This window comes from Dipodomys merriami, unplaced genomic scaffold, assembly GCF_024711535.1.
Source record: "Dipodomys merriami isolate MVZ:Mamm:240054 unplaced genomic scaffold, mDipMer1.0.p SCAF_5, whole genome shotgun sequence".
Lineage (NCBI taxonomy): Eukaryota > Metazoa > Chordata > Mammalia > Rodentia > Heteromyidae > Dipodomys > Dipodomys merriami.
The window spans coordinates 35,981,413-36,001,235 of NW_027206068.1; positions in this window are offsets into that span (position 1 = coordinate 35,981,413).

The following is a 19,823-nucleotide window of genomic DNA, read 5'->3' on the forward strand; positions in this document are numbered from 1 at the left end:
TATAATATCCTTTGTTGCTAGAAAGTGTGAAGCACCTGAGTTCAATTCACTGCCTCTAAAGAATATTATCTCTAAAATACCTACGTGTTAATAAATCATTTGGTTAATAATTACAATTATCAATATTTCTCTAAATATCAAGTGTGTTAATATTAGAAAAGTAGGGATGCATTTTACCTATATATTTACGAAGTCATCATCTAAATGAGCCTGTAGAATATTTGCAGCACCATAGGAGACCCCTACTGCCTTCTTACTACTAACACCTTTCACACCCAACATACAGACTGCAGATCCTTTATCAAAATAACAGAAAATCTGAAATGCTCCAGCCCCAAACATATCAGGCACCAGATTAATGTGACGGTGGAGACTTCCTAAGCTAGCTCATGGGATACAGCTGCAGTCAAGCCACAATGCAGTGACCACACGACGGAAAACTACCATTGGGCTATAGGATTAAGGAGGACATAAAATGTGTATCCATCAATTTCATGTCTAGAACATGGTCTCATTCCAAAAAATATCTCATTTATGTATTTTGAAATTTCAAATAGTTTGAAATCTAAAAAATTCCCCAATTTAAAACATTTCTGGTCCCTAGCATCTTGAATAAATGATAAACTATATTGAATTCTCTTTCAATGTACAATATTATTTTCTTTTGGGGGGGGTTGTTTTTTTTTAATTTAATTTTATTTTATTTGAGAACATACTGTACAGAGGGGTTACAATTACATTGGCAGGATAATGCATACATTTCTTACCAAGCATTGCAGCCTCCTCATTATTTTCTTAATGTAGCTTTCTTTCCACTATTACAACACATACATTTGATGAAGGATTGATGAAGTATGTATGGGTCTGTTTTATTGGTTGTTGGGCTTGAACTTAGGGCCTAGGATCTTTCTCTGAGCTCTTTTTGTCCTAGGCTAGCACTCTACCACTTTGACCCACATCTCCACTTCCCGTTTTCTGATGGGTAATTAGATAGAAGCTCTCATGGACTTTTTTGCTGGGATGGCTATAAACCTCGATCCTCAGATCCCATCCTCCTGAATAGCTAGGATCTCAAGTGGGAGCCACCAGCTCCTGTCCATGAGGGGGTCTTATTACTTAACTTCCAATATTAAGCAAGTCTGCTAAAACCACATTCACACATTTAGTGACAAATTTCCTACTTGTTAAAAACAACACACATACAGTCAATGGCTCAGAAAGGTTGAATCAAACATGAGTTTGGCTTTTGTACATATTATTGGCTCAGAAAGGTTGAATCAAACATGAGTTTGGCTTTTGCACATATTGTTATATAAGAATTTGATCATGAGATACAGAGAATCCACATTTTATGATGTCAAATTGAGAGTCTTTATTAGAAAATTGGTGACTGGGAGTGGACACATATCCCCCAAAACCTTGCAACCTCAAATGCACTTAATACTTTTAGGAAACTAAGCCACAAGGGTAGTAGAATAAAGAGCAGAAAAATAATCTTAACAAACCAGTTCAACACTAATGGCATTCGAAGAGGGATGTCATGGTAACCAGAGAAGTATCAGGAGACAGTAAGCATTGCACAAAAGGACAGCTGAGGGCTGCAGGCAGGGTCACAAGGAACTCAAGAGTTCAAAGAACCTCAAAAGTTCATGGTCCAGGTCTGGCAGGTCCAGTAACCTTTTTGTCTAAGTCCCCAGCCCTGCCCCTAGGAATTCAAGAATGTCTTATCACCTGTAGGTGGAGGTGTGATTTCACCTCTAATAGTTTTTGGAAAGTTTGTCATTGACCAAGATGCCAAGATGGCTCCAGTTAGGCCCAGTATCCATAGTTCAATATAATGACAATAAAACTTCCATGTATCTTGCTCTTGAAGTTTTACACTGTCATTTATAAATTCAAAATTAAATTTGGAGGGTAAGATTTATTGAAGAATAGAGAGGATTTCCAGCATCTAGTTAAATTATACATAACATTTCACAGTAAAAGATTAAATTACAACAAAGAAGCAAAATAATAATAAAAGTTTTAGCATATCACATGCAAGAAAATATGTGAAGATAAATAATTAAAAGTAAGGCTAGAGGAGAGAATCATGACTAAACTGTGTTAATATTTTGTGCAGAGGGAATTTGTGTCACTTTATGGCATATCCAAACCCTGTGTTAAGAAAAACAGACAATAAAAATATTAGAAACAATTGCAATAAATAAAAAAATTTACATTCTTATTTTGGGGTTCATTTCACCTAACATCAACTTATCTGACCATTTCTGCTTGTCTCAGACATATACTAGTAATTGCAAATAAGGGAAACCATGGGACCTATGTTTCTTTGGGCTTGGCTTACTTCACTTAATATAATTTTTCCAAGTCTTTCCATTTCCTACCAAATGGGGCAACGTCCTTCTTTCTGATGGAGGCATAGAATTCCATTGTGTATATATAACACATTTTCTTGATCCATTCATCTACTGAGGGGCACTAGGATGGTTCCATATCTTAGCTATGGTAAATAATGCTGCAGTAAGCATAGTTGTGCTGGTAGCTTTAGCATGGTCTTGTTTGTGATCATTTGGGTAAATGCCCAAAAGTGGGATTGCTGGGTTATAGGGGAGCTCTATGTGGAATCTTCTGAGAAACCTCCATACTGCTTTCCAAAGTGGTTGAACAAGTTTACACTCCCACCAACAATGCTCTCCCCCACGGTATAACCCCTGTTTTCACTGTATTTGATGTTGGTATACTTTGTGGAGGGGTAGGGAAAAACAAATTTTTTAAATAGGATACCCATTGCAACAATGAGATGTACAAGACCTTATGTCGAAAAACGAACTTTACAACTTTGGCGGGGGCTGCAGGGGGAGAAGGGCGGAGGGGAGGCTGGGAAGGGATGGTAAGGGGAAACAAAGGAGGAGGCTACAATGCTTGATAAGACATGTACTCATTACCTTGCCCATGTTGTAACCCCTCTGTATGGTATTTTCACAAGAAAAAAAAGAAAATCAGACAATAATTTCCTTATATACAAGACCTTGAGTCACAACGTATGGCCAGATTGCTTTGTTTTGTAAATTATTTTTATTGTTTATTAACATATAATAATTGGACAAATGAGCTTCACTGTGCTATGTCTACACATGCATATAATGTGCTTTAATCAAAAATTTCCCTTTTATTTTTTCTTTTTTAGCACACTCCCTACTTTTTCACATATTTTATGGTACTAAGATACTAAGTCAGGGCTCTAGGCTTGTAAAGTTCTGTAAGCGCAGTATCACTGAGTCACCCGTGCCTCAAACCTTTTTCACTTTCGTTTATTTTTCTAATAAGAGTTGTGGTTTTGCCCAGTCAGGCCTGGACCATGATCCTCTGTAAAGATTGCCATTACAGCTAGGATCACAGGTATGCACCACCATGCCTAGCTTGGGCTCAACTTTTTATTGGTTGAGTTGAGCCTTACAAACATTTGCCTGATTTCTTTGGATTTGAACAAGGTCCTCCTAATCTCTGTCTCCATACCTAGGACTACAGATATTAGCCACAACTTCTGGATCTTTCCTTTCCTTTTGAATTCTCCTCTCCTCTCCTCTCCTCTCCCCTCCCCTTTCCATTTTCAATGTGTTTAATGCTCAGATTGAAACTAGCGTAGCCTGAGAGTTAAGTCAAGCATCAACACTTACACTGGATGAAGTCTAAATTTTATGTTTCTGTCCATTTTCTATCTGTTTCTTATTCATGATAATATTCAAAGAAACAAAAATTGTTTATAGTGTGTGTACAATATGAGAGACACAAAGAGAATGTCATAAAAATGAAACCCAAAGATACAAAAACAGCTAAGGAAGTAGAATTTCTATGATAGAAGGAAAAAAATTAAATTGTTTGAATTGCTTGATAAAGCTTGAGCAAATAAGGTAAAATAAAATATGGAATGGATTCAGAAGTGAGCAACCAATACCTGCTTCTGATGTAATGGCCATGTGTTCCTGATGAAGCAATGTAACCACAACTGGCATATTAGAGCTCCTCTGGACATTCAATTCCCACCTGGACCAGCAGCAAAAGTCTGGAGATTATTTCTGATTTTCTTTTCCTAGTGAAGCAAATCCTACTGATGGGTGACCACAAATTCATACAGTAAGCTTTCTCTTTCACTTTATTACATGCCAAAATGTGGAGAGTCACTGCTCAATTGAACAACCTCATTTATAGCCAGTGGTGCTACAAAGCTCTGTTCAAAGTCTCTGAATTATAAGTGGAAATCTGCTGCAAGCACTTCTGGAAAAGTTTTTTTAAATTTCAGTTGACAATAAAAAGGTGCAACTAAAGAAACTTTCTCACCTTCTTATGCTTTAAGGTATACTTTTTAGCACTGTAACAGTCATTTTGGGCTCAGAGAACTTTATGACGATATACTAATGACTGTTGAGCTAAAATGCAGAAGAAACCTGAATCTTTGATACCAATGAGGTGTTGAGTGAATGCCTCAAAATTCTACACTCAAACTTTAAAAGCAACTATACAGTTCTGAGTAAAAGGCAAATCATTTTGAGTTTTAAATCAAATAGAATTATAAAGAATGTAAAGTACAATTTCAGGTAAATGATACCTGAGACATTATATTACCAAAAGAACATTTATACACATATTATGATTTCTTTATCAATTCACTGTGAGCTGGCACTTCAGCTGTTCCCACAGTTCGCTTATTGTGAACAGAGCTGCAAATATCAGCTCTTGTACATTTGTACAATACCTCTCTTGTACATTTATTTATGCTTCTTCAGATATATGCCCAATAGTGATCTCACAGGATGACAAAATAGGTCTATTCTAGCTTTTGTTTTTTTAATTATCTTCAAGAAGTTGTACAAAGAGATTTTAATCCAATGTGCCAATTTATGGGTGCAATTTATCATGATCAGAGCTACCCCTTTTATTTTTCAATTTTTACTTTTTTTAGTTTTTAGAGGAATCTCTATATTAATCTACAGAATGATTGAAAAACTGGAAATCTTTTAACTTAAAGTACATAGAGATTTCTGAGAGACAATTTAGAAAGCATGAAACACAGGTGAATTATTTGTGGTCCATTCTTTTACTTCATAAAGTGGTTCACTCTGAGTGGTAAGTTGAAAATATATATCTGATGAAGAGTTTATATCAAGAGCAGGACTATTTCAAGAGTTATTTAAAATTTTTGACAATGGAAGCAAGTCTGGTATGGTTTTCTCACAAAAATAAGGTATGCAAATTGCTAGTAATGTCAGGATGGGATGCTAAAACAAGAATCTGAAATTAAAACTGTAAAGAGACCATATTTAACATTCAGTGTGAATGTAAAATATACCTATGACAGTACTAAGGATTGTCTAGGATTTGAACTATGAAAGAGTGACTTTGAAATATCATTTAGTCTTTCTTGTAAAACTTAAATATGTTTTGATGTTCTCCAAAGAGAAATAAAAGTATATTTCCACTAATGATCTTCACAAAGGGTCACAGTGCCTTTTTGTATAATAGCTTCTAACTGAAACAACCCAAATGCACATAAACTTGTAAGCACATGAGTAGAAGGAATAGTTTCTGATATTTGCCATAACATGCATGAGTCAAAATACAATTCAGAAAAGTAGACAGATTCAAAAACTTTAACATTACATAATCTCTTTATATGATATCATATGATATCTTAAGATGGGCAAATATAGGCAGCTTAATGATTGTTCAGCTCAGAGTATGAAGTAACTTTCTAGAATGATTAAAAACTTAAGTATCTTGATTGTGGTGAAAGTTTAAAGGTATATTATACAGTTGTTATAAAAAATCATGTAATTAGAATGTGGACACAATAACTTTGTGTGTTATAGCTCAAACTTTTATTCAGAAAAATGTAAACACATCTATCCTTTAGCAAGATTGTTTGACCCTGAGATTTACATGGAGTGAATGAAAGAAGTAGAGATTAGACAGATTTTAGGTGGTCGGCCAGATAAATGTGTTTTCTAGACAGGACATGTGGTAGACATGTGGTGAAATACATAACCAACAGCTCAAAAGGTAAATATAATAAAATAGTACTTCACTTTATTGGACTTCTGAAGTTATAGAATAACATTCTGGAAACATTTGACCCTAGTATTTTATTTTGTTAATTTAAATTTTATTGTAAAGATGATATACAGAGGGGGTCACAGTTACATAAATAAGGTTATGTGTACATTTCTTTTTGAGCAGTGTTACCAGCTTCCCTTCCACAATTACACTTCCTCTAAAGTTGTAAAGTTCATTTCCAACATAGTATCTAATAATGCTGTTGCATTGGTTCACCTTTTATCACAGTTTCTATGATTCCTCTTATTTTCCCCAAATGAGATAAACTTATATACAAGACAAAGGGTATAAAATAAATAACAATGACAACAGGAAATTAACCAAAGAAGAAAAAACAAAGAGAAAAGACATAACTGAAAACAGTAAAAAAGAATCTTATTTCCATTTATTAGAATTCATTTTAATAAGCACAATTTATATGGTCATATGCACATAGCTATTGAATCAATGTGAGCCTCCCCTGAGAATATCCTCCTTTGTGATAGCCCTAGTGGGCTGCTTGGCACAGGTTGAAACTTCCTAAGTAAGAAAGACAGCAAATCAAAGAAAAACTGGATAAGTGAGATTGCATCAAAATGAAGAGTTTCTGCATGGCCAAGGACATAGCTTGCAAAATAAACAGAAAGTCCACAGAATGAGAGAAGATCTTCAGTAGCTATATGTCAGATAAACACTTCATATCTAAAATACACTTAGAGCTCAAAAAATTAACTATCCCCTGAAAAAAAATCCTCAAAAAAACAACAACCCCATTAAAAAGTGGGCTAGAGACTTAAAGAGAGACTTCTCTGGAGAGAAAATAAGAATGGCCAATAGACACATGAGGAAATGCTCAACCTCTCAGATCCTAAAAGAAATGCTGGCAGGAGATGTGTCCAAAACAGAATTATACTACTACACTGTTGGTGGGAATGTAAACTAGTTAAACCACTTTGGAAAGCAGTAGTAGGTTCCTCAAAAGACTAAACATAAAGCTTTCCAATAACCCAGAAATTCCATGACTGGGCAAGTACCCAAATGACCACAAACCAGGCCACATTAAAACCACCAGCACAACCATGTTCACTGAAGTATTATTTAACCATAGCTAAGGTATGGAATCAAACCAAGTGGCCCTCAGTGGATGAATGGACCAAGAAAATATGGTATAACTCTGGAAAGCAGTATGGAGATTCCTTAAAAGACTCCACATAGAGCTCCCCTATGACCCAGCAATCCCACTTCTGGGCATTCATCCAAAGGATCACAAACAAGGTCATACTAAAGCTATCAGCACAACTAACAACTATGTTTATTGCAGCATTATTCACCAGAGTTAAGATATATGACCAACCCAGAAGTCCCTCAGTAGAGTAATGAAAAAGAAAAAATGTGATAAATATGTATATTTATATTTGTATATACATATATACATATATATATATTGGAATTCTATGCCACCATTAGAAAGAATGACACCACCCCATTTGTTAGGAAATGGAAAGACTTGGAAAAATATCATATTAAGTGAAGTAAGCCAGACCCAAAGAAACATAGATCCTATGTTTTCCTTACTTGCAATAATTAGTATACATCTAGGATAATTTATCAGATGAGCAGAAAAGCTCAATAGCTATGTACATATGATCATATAAGATGATGCTAAGTGAAATGAACTCCAAGACATGGACACAAGAGGTTTTCTTTGTTGTTGTTTTTAATGTACTATGTTAATTTTTCATTTCTTTTGTGTGTTCTTCTCCCTATGGTATATCTCCTGTTGTAACTGTATTTGATTTTGGTACCCTGGAAATGTATATACAGTTATTTGAATTAAGGAAGGGAAAGGGAACAACAGAAGGGGGAGACAAAGGACAAGGGGTAATCAATGCAATAGCAATATTCACAAGACAATATATTGGAAATAATCTGTACAACTTGCTGGAGAGTTGGAGGAGATGAAAAGTTGGAGAGAAATAAAGGAAGAGGTAAAATGTTTGACAAGAAATGTACTTATCTTACTTATGTAACTGTAACCCCTTCTTAAACCTTGACAATAAAAATAAAACATATATATAAAATAAAATAGTATACACACACACACACACACACACACACACACACACACACACACAGTGGAATTCTAAGCTTCAGTTAGAGATGATGTCATTGCCCCATTCCTAAGAAAATGGAAAGACTTGGAAAAAATTATATTAAATAAAGTAAGACAGACCCAAAGAAATATAGGCTTTATTGTTTCCCTCATTTTTAATAACTAGAATATGTGTATAAATGTACAAATTAACCCATGGATAATAAAAAAATAATTACACTTGGATATGATTAACTGAACAGCAGTCTAAGCATTAACACACTGAGAACAAAGGAGGATATTCCTAGGAGAGGATCACAATGGCTCAATAGTATTTTCTTTCTTACTGTTATTAAGTGATATTCATTATAGTGTTGCAATAATGGCCCTAAATAATGCTATGCTATGTTTTAAATGTTTGTGCATCATTCCCCTCTATTATTATGTACAGTCTTAATCCTCAACATGGTAGCAGCTTTGGGAGTTAATTAGCATGAAGTTGAAACTCTCCTGTGTGAGATTAATTCCTCTACAAGAGTAGACATAAAAGAAATGACTTTGCTCTCTCTCCCCCTGAGTCTAGGGAAAAATCAATTGGTTTATAAAGTGGAAATAGATCCGTTGCCTGCCGTGATCTTGGACTTTTTATTCTTCTAACTGAAAAATACATATTTATGGTTTAAGCTACCCAATCTATACTTTTCTACTCAAGCAGTCTAAAGTGAAGAACTTCAGATGAGTAATTAAGAAACAAAGTTACAACAGAATAAACCAAACCTGAAGTACATAGTTACCAGTCTATGCTATGTGGATGGTCAATATCTTACCATAGATAGTTAATGATATAGGCCAGAAAAGAAAAAAAAACAGTAGCTATGAATCGTTCACTTTTTTACAATTGTCTACTATCACTGAAAGGCCTAGTACTCCATTAACCTGTTCTACGACTTTGGAATATATATATATATGGAAAAATTGGCAAGAATAGGATAAGCACATTTGAACTTTTATTTGGTTAAGTTTTTTAGCAGAAATCTTTGCAGTTTGGTGGAATGTCAAACTCATGCCCCACTGAACTAAGATTCCTTTCTTCTCTATTTAATTTGTAAGTTCTTAAAGTGAAATTGTTACAAAAAAAGAAGAAAAGAAAAACAGCTGGAAGATTTCTGGAAGGTGAAATAGAATTATTTTGACAAGAATGCCATGAATTAAATCAGTTACCTGACTTTGGAAGGCAGAAGCAGTTGACACCATGGAGATAAATATTCTGATTGCAAGAGAAAATATCTTAGAGATGGGAAAGGTGAAAGGTGAAATTCCATAGTATTTGACTGTTGGCCAAACAATACTGTGTTGTTTATATTTTAGTTCAAGATCTGAGGTATAACCCTGTTCTTTTGCCAGGAAAAAATAATTAATAGCAATGAAATGGTTGTGCTAATATACATTAAATTGATGAATTTGGAGAGAGCAGAATTTTAATTTTTAACAGGCAAGACGAGATAATGACTTAGAATTATCTCCCCTGGCAATACTTAGAAAAGAAAAAATCTTCATAGAAATTTGTATGAAGATGTCTCACTTGTTTAATATTAATGCTTTGTGCTTAATATTTCCCAAGACAGTGAGATGTAAATTATTGAAGAGGGAATTTAAATGACATATATATATATAAGATATAACCATGCAGACCTTGAAATAATAGGAATAAAACTTCTGAAAGTAGTTGATTTCAGGATAGTAATTACCAGATAAGTATACCTGTACTGCAAACCTTTTTTACATGTTTTGATAAAACATTTATTTGCATAGCTTTTGAATTTCGACTTGAATCTACTCATAGTTATACTTTTTGTAATTGTAAATTTCTTCAGAAATCTAGGAGCTAGTAAAATTGTAAAATTTTATCACAAATCAGAGGACCATTCAGCAATTTGCAGCCTAGTTCTGAGACCTCCCACTTTCTTAGGTGTTTCTTTCTCCCCCATTATTACAATTTTCACACTGTCTCAGGATCATAGTCTATGCTGAAAGATTTTCAAGGAGTTATTCTTCTTCATAGTACCAGAACAGAAACAATAAAATTTGAAGACCATTAATAAAGCAGTGATGATAAGCTGACAGTAGTTCAATAATTACTATTTTTACACCCTTGAAATAATTCAGCAATGACTTAATAATAAAAGACATTTTAAAATAATGAGTTCAATTTCCCCAAGTATACTTTCTTCATTACTGTGATTTGAGTCCAGTTTGACCTCAGTCATTCTTGGGAAGGTTCATTGTTACATGAAGCACTTTTACCCTAGCCTTACAAGTGATTATTATATGTTTAGACTTAATTTTTAAAAACTGATTTGTCAACAAGTAGGAACAGAATAAAAGAATTCTGGTGTTTTAAGAATTGATTGAGCATGACTAAATGAGAAATCAATAAATAAAACTGCCATGATGGATTATTATGTATTCTTATTTCAATGCTTAAAAAGAGACATCATAGGCTTAAGTAATATTCTATTACATTGCGGCTGCTCCTCAATTTCCTCAGAGTGATTCATTTCCCTCTCCTCTGACGAGAAACTTAATCCTTCACTAATATAACAATGCACTTTCTAATGTTGTCTGATACCTGAAATGTACATTTAGATATTTGATTTCATCCTAACTACATGCTCAAACTCATGTATAAAAGCAAACTCAGCTGTCTTTCAAACTGGCTGTCAGCACATGCCTGCACCCTGAGTGACAGGTCTGGTATTCTGGATGAGTGTGGAAGCTTTTTGACATTGGAAACCTACTGGAACTCTACTCTTTTTTCTTGTTTGTTAAACTGGAATATTAGTGAAGTCCATATTGCACAACCACTGAGAAAATTACGTAAATGAACCTTAAACACTTGGAAAAAATGCTTGATGCAAATTACTTACAAGGAGTTATGAAAATTCTTGAGTCCTTACTGGCCTATGTTTTAACCCATAATAAATGATGTTTCTTCTAATTTTAATGAAACCCATGTGATCTTTTCCTAATAGGCTCTGTTAAGAGAATAAATAGCATTTTTACATGCCAAAATAATGGATCTTGCTTAGACTAAAATTAATTTATATAGCTGACCTAAATCGCAAATTGGCAAATGACAAATCTCTACAAACCTAGGTTTTAAAATTCTAAAATAATTCTTATTTATTATAATAAAATGTATAAATCAGGTATAATCTTTCTTAAGTATTAGATCTAATATTGATTATAAGTATAAAATATATTGATTAGGGAGAAATAATCTATAGAAAAGAACTTTGAACATAAGTTTCAAATAACCCACAACTACAACTAACCAACTCTCTTCCTTATTTAGCACTGTACATTACGGTATAGAGAAGTTTTATTTGGGGCAATTATCTATTTAGGTAGTATGCTAATAACTGGCCTATTCCTCTTCATTAGCAAGAGAAGCACTTATTGCTCCATTGGCCATATAACTTGGCCATAGTTTAATTGGAAATTCCTACACAATTTCCTTAAATCCTGTCCATTTCTTATTTTCCAGAAAGATATATCTCTTTCAGAAGTCCCTTCTCATTACCAAACTGATAAGAAATATACTCATTACCTTGCTCATGTACAGTATTTTCACAATAAAAAAACTTATTTTAAAAAAAGGATCTGGGTTATTTTTCTCTTTGATAGTAAATTAGCTTCTCACAGTCAGTTTTATGGATATTTCAGTTTGGTACCTTCAACAAGAAATAGCAGTAATGTTCAGTTAAAGACTGTTGCTTCTGTTGCTTCACTCCAAACATGACAAAACTAAGCCAACAAAATTACAATTAAAAAGTGAACGTAGAAACCACAGGTAATAAAATTCATTAATAACTGGAAATTAATTTAAATCAGAAATCCAGAATCATGCAAACTGCTAATTCTTCATTTGGAGCTCTAAGTTTAGATTGTTTCTGATAGTAGTTATAGGGAAAGAAAGTCTTACACTTCCTATTAAAATATCAATGAATAATTTGAATTGTGTATTCTTTTTGACAACAAACTGTTTTTATGGAAGAAAGGATGAGAAAAACTTCTGTTGTTATGACTATCATACACCTTTCATTTATAGATCCTTCCAGTACATCAGTCTATTACCTTTTTAATCTTTCCTTGAGATTATGACTCCTTTGTTTTACTTCATTTTCTGTATACTTACTCCTGTTATGTTATTTATGTCATATTTCATCATTAAATACAAGATCACATTTTCAGATATTCTATTAATTTATTGCCTTTCCTTTCTTCCTTCCTTCCTTCTTCCTTCCTTCCTTCCTTCCTTCCTTCCTTCCTTCCTTCCTTCCTTCCTTCCTTCCTTCCTTCCTTCCTTCCTTCCTTCCTTCCTTCCTTCCTTCCTTCCTTCCTTCCTTCCTTCCTTCCTTCCTTCCTTCCTTCTACCTTGCTGATTCTGTAGCTTGAACTCAAGGCACGCAAACTGTCCCTGAGCTTTTTTGCTCAAGGCTAGGGCTCTAACACTTGGGTCATTTCTCCACTACTAGATTTTTGTTGATTAATTAGAAATAAGAGTTTCAGAGACTTTCCTTCCAGGGCTAGCTCTGAACCATATTCCTCAGATCTCAGCTATCTGAGCCACTTTCATTCCTTTTATCTTCCTCCTGGAGTACTTACAATTTTTCTCTATGCTGATCTCTAGGCTTCCTTTTTTTTTTTTTTTGCTTTCTGCTAGACTTGCTCACTGAAACCCATTATTTTCTTTCTGTGTTTACACCATTGCTTCTAGAAAACCATTTGATGTTGAGGGTTACCTACAAATTTCTATTACGCTTTTGCATAATAGTTTAAAGGCATGGTGATTTGTAATATACTATTCAGAATTGTAGCATTTCTTGCAGAACTTATTTTTAAAGAAATCCATTGCCATTGATTCATGGCATAATGGGTTAAAAATAGTATAGTGATGTTTTTGTTTGAATGGAAACTATGAATCTAGTCAAGAAAGTACCATTGTCAACAACCACAACGACACAGTTCTTGGACAATAGCAGAAAGAAACAATGGCTTGACCCCCAAAAGTCTTTACTAATTCAACAATAAACAGAATACAGCAGTTGCCTATATTGTCCCATTTTATGTACTTCCATTGATATTTCACCATATCTATTTCGTATGAAATTGTTGCTTTAGATAAAAGCTTTCCTGAAATCCCTAATAGCAATTTAATTAAAAATTCAACCTCTATAAAAGTATTCATAAAAAGACCAGTTTTCATATCTCAGCAAATTAGTACAGCAACCACTTCTCAAGTCTTACTTCAACAAAGGCTGCTGTTCCTTATCCCCACTCTGGATCCATGTCTACAACAGGAGGAATGACAGTGGTAAATTGCAATTATTGTGAGTTTAGTAATAAGTAACATCTTAAGGAAAAGGAAACAATATAATGTCACTTGTGAGCAACACATTCGTTTAGGAGTTTACCAAGCCATGAAATGGCTGCATATACTTGAAGTTTTCAATGAAAACACAGCAGCACTCTGACAAACACAGAGTAAATTACTAATGTGGAATTATTTACAATTTCATCATTGAGTTACATTCTCCAGGCTAGGTGTGTAGCCATCCTGCTACTCCTAATTTCTGTAAATTCAACAATTTTTATGTCCTACATGAGTGAGCAAATGCAGTATTGTTTCTGTTTCTAGCCTATTTTACTTTATTAAATGTTCCAGTTCTTCTGTACAGTATTTTAGATATAACTTTGTGCTCTTATTGCCTTTACTGTTTATTCAATAGTTTTATTTTCCTTTTGACGTGACTGGTTTTTTTCTCAAAATAAGCTTTCACAAGAGTCTGAATTAAACTTTTATGTGAAGGTGGCATTTTTCTGTGAAAAATATTATCTCCAATTTATTTTTTATTTGTTTTATGCTGGTCCTATATCTTGAACTCAGGGCCTGGGGTAAATACCTGTGCTTTTTTGCTTAGGGCTACCACTCTACCACTTGAGCCACAGTTTTACTTTTTGTATTATTGTCTTTTTGGTGGTTAGCTATAGATAAGAGTCTCATGGACTTTCTTAGCCAGGCTAGCTTTGAGCCACAATTCTTACATCTTAACCTCCTGAATAGCTACAATACAGACATGGGTCACTGGTGCTCAGCTCTGAACTTATGCTTCACAGACTATCATAGGAATGTTCCATTATTAGTTACATAGTAATGAAATATTAGAAAGGTGAATTTGACTACAAATACAACATTTTCTCATTAAGTTTCAGTAATGTTTTGAGTAGAGTTTGTTCAAAGAATTATAATAACAAATGTGGTTTTTGGTATGAAGTTCATTTGGACATATTTTTGTACCTCCTGGTAATGTAACATCCTGTTCTCTTCCCCTCTTCCTCTTCCTATTTTTCCCACTCTTGCTCCCTAAATATATATCTAATTAAACTTATTTAGTAGATGGAATATGGTCATGGAATAAGACTTACATTTAAATTTTATTCCCATGGAATTCTATCATGGAAAGTTATCTAAATTACGGGTGATTGAAACTTAAATGTGTCTAGAAAATTATTCCCGATATCCTTCATATTTATTAAAAGGTGCAAACTTCCAATAAAATGCACTTTTATTAATGCTTATGCATTTTTTCAAGTTCTATAATCTTATTCAATCTTTGATTTGTAAACTCAAGTAATAGTAACATATCTGAATAATATATCTGACAGTATCTGCCACAGAGTAAGAAATCTGCTATATTACAATGCCATTGCTGCTTCACTGTTACTAATTGTAGTGTAATTGCTACATCCTTAATAAACTGATCAGTAATCCTTCTATTTTTCTCAGCAATATTAATTAAGTTTAAAATTAATAACTTAATGATGGGATCTAAGTATTAAATTTGATCCCCTTGAAATGTCTGACAATTTCAAAAGAATGTTTAGGAGCTATGCCCTGCCATGAAAGGCCTTGTGTGCAGCATGCTTTCTCAAAAAAAGTTGAATATATCCAAGATAAAAAAAGATGACACAGAATAAAGTAAAGAAAGGTAATTTTCATCTGCAAAGCCCCCACCTCCCCACCAACTATCATTCAGAAATGAACCTTTGTTCCTACACATGTATTACGGGCACTCATCACTTTCTTTTGGTCTTCTATATGTGCAGTTCTTCCTAATACTCTTATTTTTGGCTGCATCAGCTGATTATTTTGCCAAAAATAACTCCAGAACACAGCATTGCCAGATGGACCCTACTGGACAAGCATCCAGAGAAGATATGAGCTTGTTTGTGATACACGTCATATCTGACTTAGAGATTTCCCTCAACCTCTACAGGAAAAAAATACAAATAAACTAAGGTTTGCGGTAGTATTCAGTAAGCATTTGAATTGAAATAAATATAGCTTTCTTTCAGTAATTTCTACTGATTTAATGAACAAAATAAAGTATCTGAAAGTAACTTACTCTGAATAAAATATATAAAAATGAAAAGCGTAGCATGGAAACCACCTAATTCAAAGAAAGAATGTATCTGTAACACTGAGGCTTTGAAAAAGGCTCAGGTCTTTAACCAGGATTCTTCTTTTTATATTTTTAATTAAAAACTTGGGAAGGTTTTTAATGAGTTTCTATTTAATGAGTTAACCAACAACTTTCTGGAATGTTTTCCCAGTTTTCTTATGAACAGTAAGATTTGGAAATGTAGAATAAATTTTCATGAAATTTTGACTATATAGTATCAGATATATCATTGAAATAACATTCTATGTTCTAAAATCTATTTTATTCATTGGGAGTTATAAAATTTTCTACATTTTTGAAATGCTAAGTCTGAAGAGCACTTATTCAACCCACTGCTCTGAACTCAGATTTGGACTAAATTGATTGTGATGCGTTTGGTCCCTGAGGAAAGTTTTCTGACCTCACCCCCTCAACCCTCATAAACTAGAGAGATAGAGTGAGGACTTAGCTAAACATATAAAACAGAACTTTGTGTCTGAATTCCTTACAATATGTCAAGATAGATGAGGAACACACTTGCTTCAAAATCTTGAACTGTAACATAGATCTCAAAAGAAGTGATTTACTTCTCAGCAAAATGCATTGTTCAAAGTGATAATACATAATGATTTAAATAGGAATCCTAGATGTGTATTCCCTGAAGATAGTTTCATACTTATGTATGAATGCATAGTATGTATCAAAGTCGCTAATAAAATATATTCAAAACATGTATACTGAACTTAATGTGTGATATAACTTCATCACAGGCTAAGAAGAATATGAGATTGGAAATCACGTCCAAGGTTTGGAAAGGAGCCTGCATAAAAATCCCCCATAGAAATCATTATAACACAAAATTTTTGTCTTCTATTCTCTCTCTTTCTGTACATGACATACTACTGCACATATATATACATATTTTCACTAAGAATAGTAATATTTAGGTAATAAAGAGAAAAAACAAGGAAGGTCAAGGTAATGAAAAACACTAGCAGTTTAAACAAAAGCCATATCCATTTTCCTTAGAATTTAGCATAAAGATTTGATAAATAGGAAACTAATGACTCAAGCCCTCATATGAGCAGTTCTGAGACTTAATTTTCTAGACACATCACCTTAATTTAAAATATTTGTTTCACAAATAGGCCTTTTGTCAGTATAAATACCTAACTTTTACATGGATTCTTTAGACTGATGGGCCATATCCATTAGCTCATTCAACTTTAGCACTGATGTCAACCCTGGTATTTTTTTCCAGAACTATTACCTTCACCATGGAGTTCCATGAGTTTTCCCAATTCAAACTCGGGCTTCTTCAGCATTTTAGTTCTCTAACAAAGATACTAGAAATGGATGGACTGGTAAGACTTTTCTTCTATGTTTTCACCAAAACGCTTTCTGGAATCAATTTATTAAGTACTTCTTTCATTTGTCTTCACTTCTCAGAAGTAAGTTCCATCATCATCTTTAGGATTTAGCAGAACAGTCGATGCTGAGCATAGCAGATCTCTCATATCTGGTTGTTGGATTTTTAGTAAAACTATCGCAGAACAAATAAAGCAAGTAACTATCTATACTCATGACATCAGCAGGAGCTTCAGTCATGGTCTGCCATTTTTTGACCATGGAGTACATTTTGTCCCCATTGCGATCCATGTCATGAAGTTAGTCAGGCAGTTCTTTCTCTGATTATCCTCATTACTTAGTTTGACTTTTCTAAATGCAACTTCATCATTCGGCAGGTCAGGGGGTTCACTTCAAACACCAGACCCTTAATGACATCAGATGCAATTGTAATTTGGATTCATTGAGTCCTGGTGACTAGTGTTTCCTCAATACTTATTATATTGAACTTGGCTGGTGCTTTCACATCGTACTGATCATTCTTAGAAAATGTATCAAAAAAGCTTTCTCTTTTTTACTCCATTTTTGCCACCTCTTGTAAGATGCTTGTTCCTGTGGACTGCCATGATACTGCTGAGAGAGACAAAAGAGCTAATTTAAAACATTAAAACATGTCTGTAGTGTGGTTGTTGGAAAATTAGCTCCCATTTAACTCCTTCCAAGAAGGTTTTCCTCTCAACTTTCATGTGAAGCTAACTTGAGCTTTGTGGGCCATAGAAGAAGAATAAGCAGGAGATGGGGAGTTTGTACTTCCCACTGAGACAACTGCTATAGATTCAATGATTCTGAATAGGAAAAGTTGAATTAAGAAAACTCACAGAAATTCAGTGCATTGTATTATATATTATATATACATATTATATATACATATATTTACTTACCATAACCTCATTGTAAGTCAGTATCCAAGCAGTTTGAAAAATCATCTAAACTCTTGTATATAGGCTAGGCAGGACAAGATTGCTTCTATCTCTGTAAGGCTAAGTTACTGACTGCTTTGAGCCATCACCTTGAACAATTTTCAGGGCATTAGTCTTCTGATATTAAATCAATAGAGTAGTGGCAACTGATTGCAAGGGCTCAGGAAAGACTAAACTGTTACATAAAAGCAAACAAATCCTTATATGATGTGCATACATATGTGCATACATGCATACAGGCACAAACACACACACACACACACACACACACACACACATATGCCAAGAGTACAAGTGTACTAAAACTTCATTGCTTCAATTCAGGATCTATTCATGTACTAACCACATAACCTGACTTCTTCAAGCCTCAGTTTTCTTATATGAAAGAAGGAGAGCTGGATGCCTATAATCCTAGCTACTCAGGAGGCTGAGATCTGTGGATCATGGTTCAAAGCCAGCCTATGTAGGAAAGTCCATGAGACTCTTATCTCTAATTAAACACCAGAAATCTGGAAGTGGCACTGTGGCTCAAATAGTAAAGTGTTCACCTTGAGCTGAAGTACTCAGGGACAGCACCCAGGCTCAGAGTTCAAGCCTCTTCCCCCCCCCAACCCCCCGCACCCTGCAAAAAGAAAGAAAGAAAGAAAGAAAGAAAGAAAGAAAGAAAGAAAGAAAGAAAGAAAGAAAGAAAGAAAGAAAGAAAGAAAGAAAGAAAGAATGGAGACAGCAAAAGTACCTGTGTTAGTGATATATTTTAGGGCTTGAGAGTTTATGTCTAATATATGACATTTTTGTTCAAACTTAATTTTGGATTTAATCAAGTGAAGTAATTATAAAAATGATTCAATTTAGTATCTCCATGAGATTTTTGCTGCTCCAAAATAGTGTAATTTAAAAGGCTCTGCTTTTCATGATTACTTACCTGAACATTATCTTAAATTCCTAATCCAAGATTTTAGTACTCAAAAAAGATAAACTGACTTCTTCAGAAAAGATTAGTATATCTATAAAAGGCAAATCACTTCTATGTCACAGTGAGAAACCTTCTGTAAAATAATAAACTTTTTTTCTACATATAATACAAAAATGTGATGCAATCATAGAGGTACATCCTATTTAGTAAAAGAAGGAAAGTATGTCTTTGTACTTATACAAACGTATTTTTTATAATTTATACAAATCAAGTTGATTCATTCTGAGTTTTGTTTTATATTTGTATTTGCCATTTTGTACATTAATAAATTAAATAATTTAACATCTCAGAATAAAAGAAAATACTGACTTTAAGAATTTTGCAATTTTAGACAATGTGAAGAAAAAAAATGGCTACTAATTGTAACTTAAGAAAATAATTCCTTGGGGGCTGGGAAGGTGGCTCAGTGGTAGAGTGCTTGCCTTGCATGCATGAGGCCCTGGATTCGATTCCTCAGCACCACATAAACAAAAAGAAAAAAGCCGGAAGTTCTGCTGTGGCTCAAGTGGTAGAGAGCTAGCCTTGAGCTGAAGAGCTGAGGGACAGCATCTAGGCCCAGAGTTCAGACCCCAAGACCGGACCCCCCCCAAAAAAAGAAAAGAATTCCATATACTCTTAGATGTTCATATATGACAGAGGTGTAAAAAATGGAAGCACTCACATCTTTGTGTAATGATTCTGTATTACTTCAATCTTATTCCATGCTTTAGAAACCCAAAGCCAACTAATAAATCTGGGCTTCCACTCATGCTTAATTTATTCACTGGTGAATGTCCTCCATTTATTTTACTCTGTCTGTTTCTTCGCCATCCATACTTTGTAGCTGCCCCTTT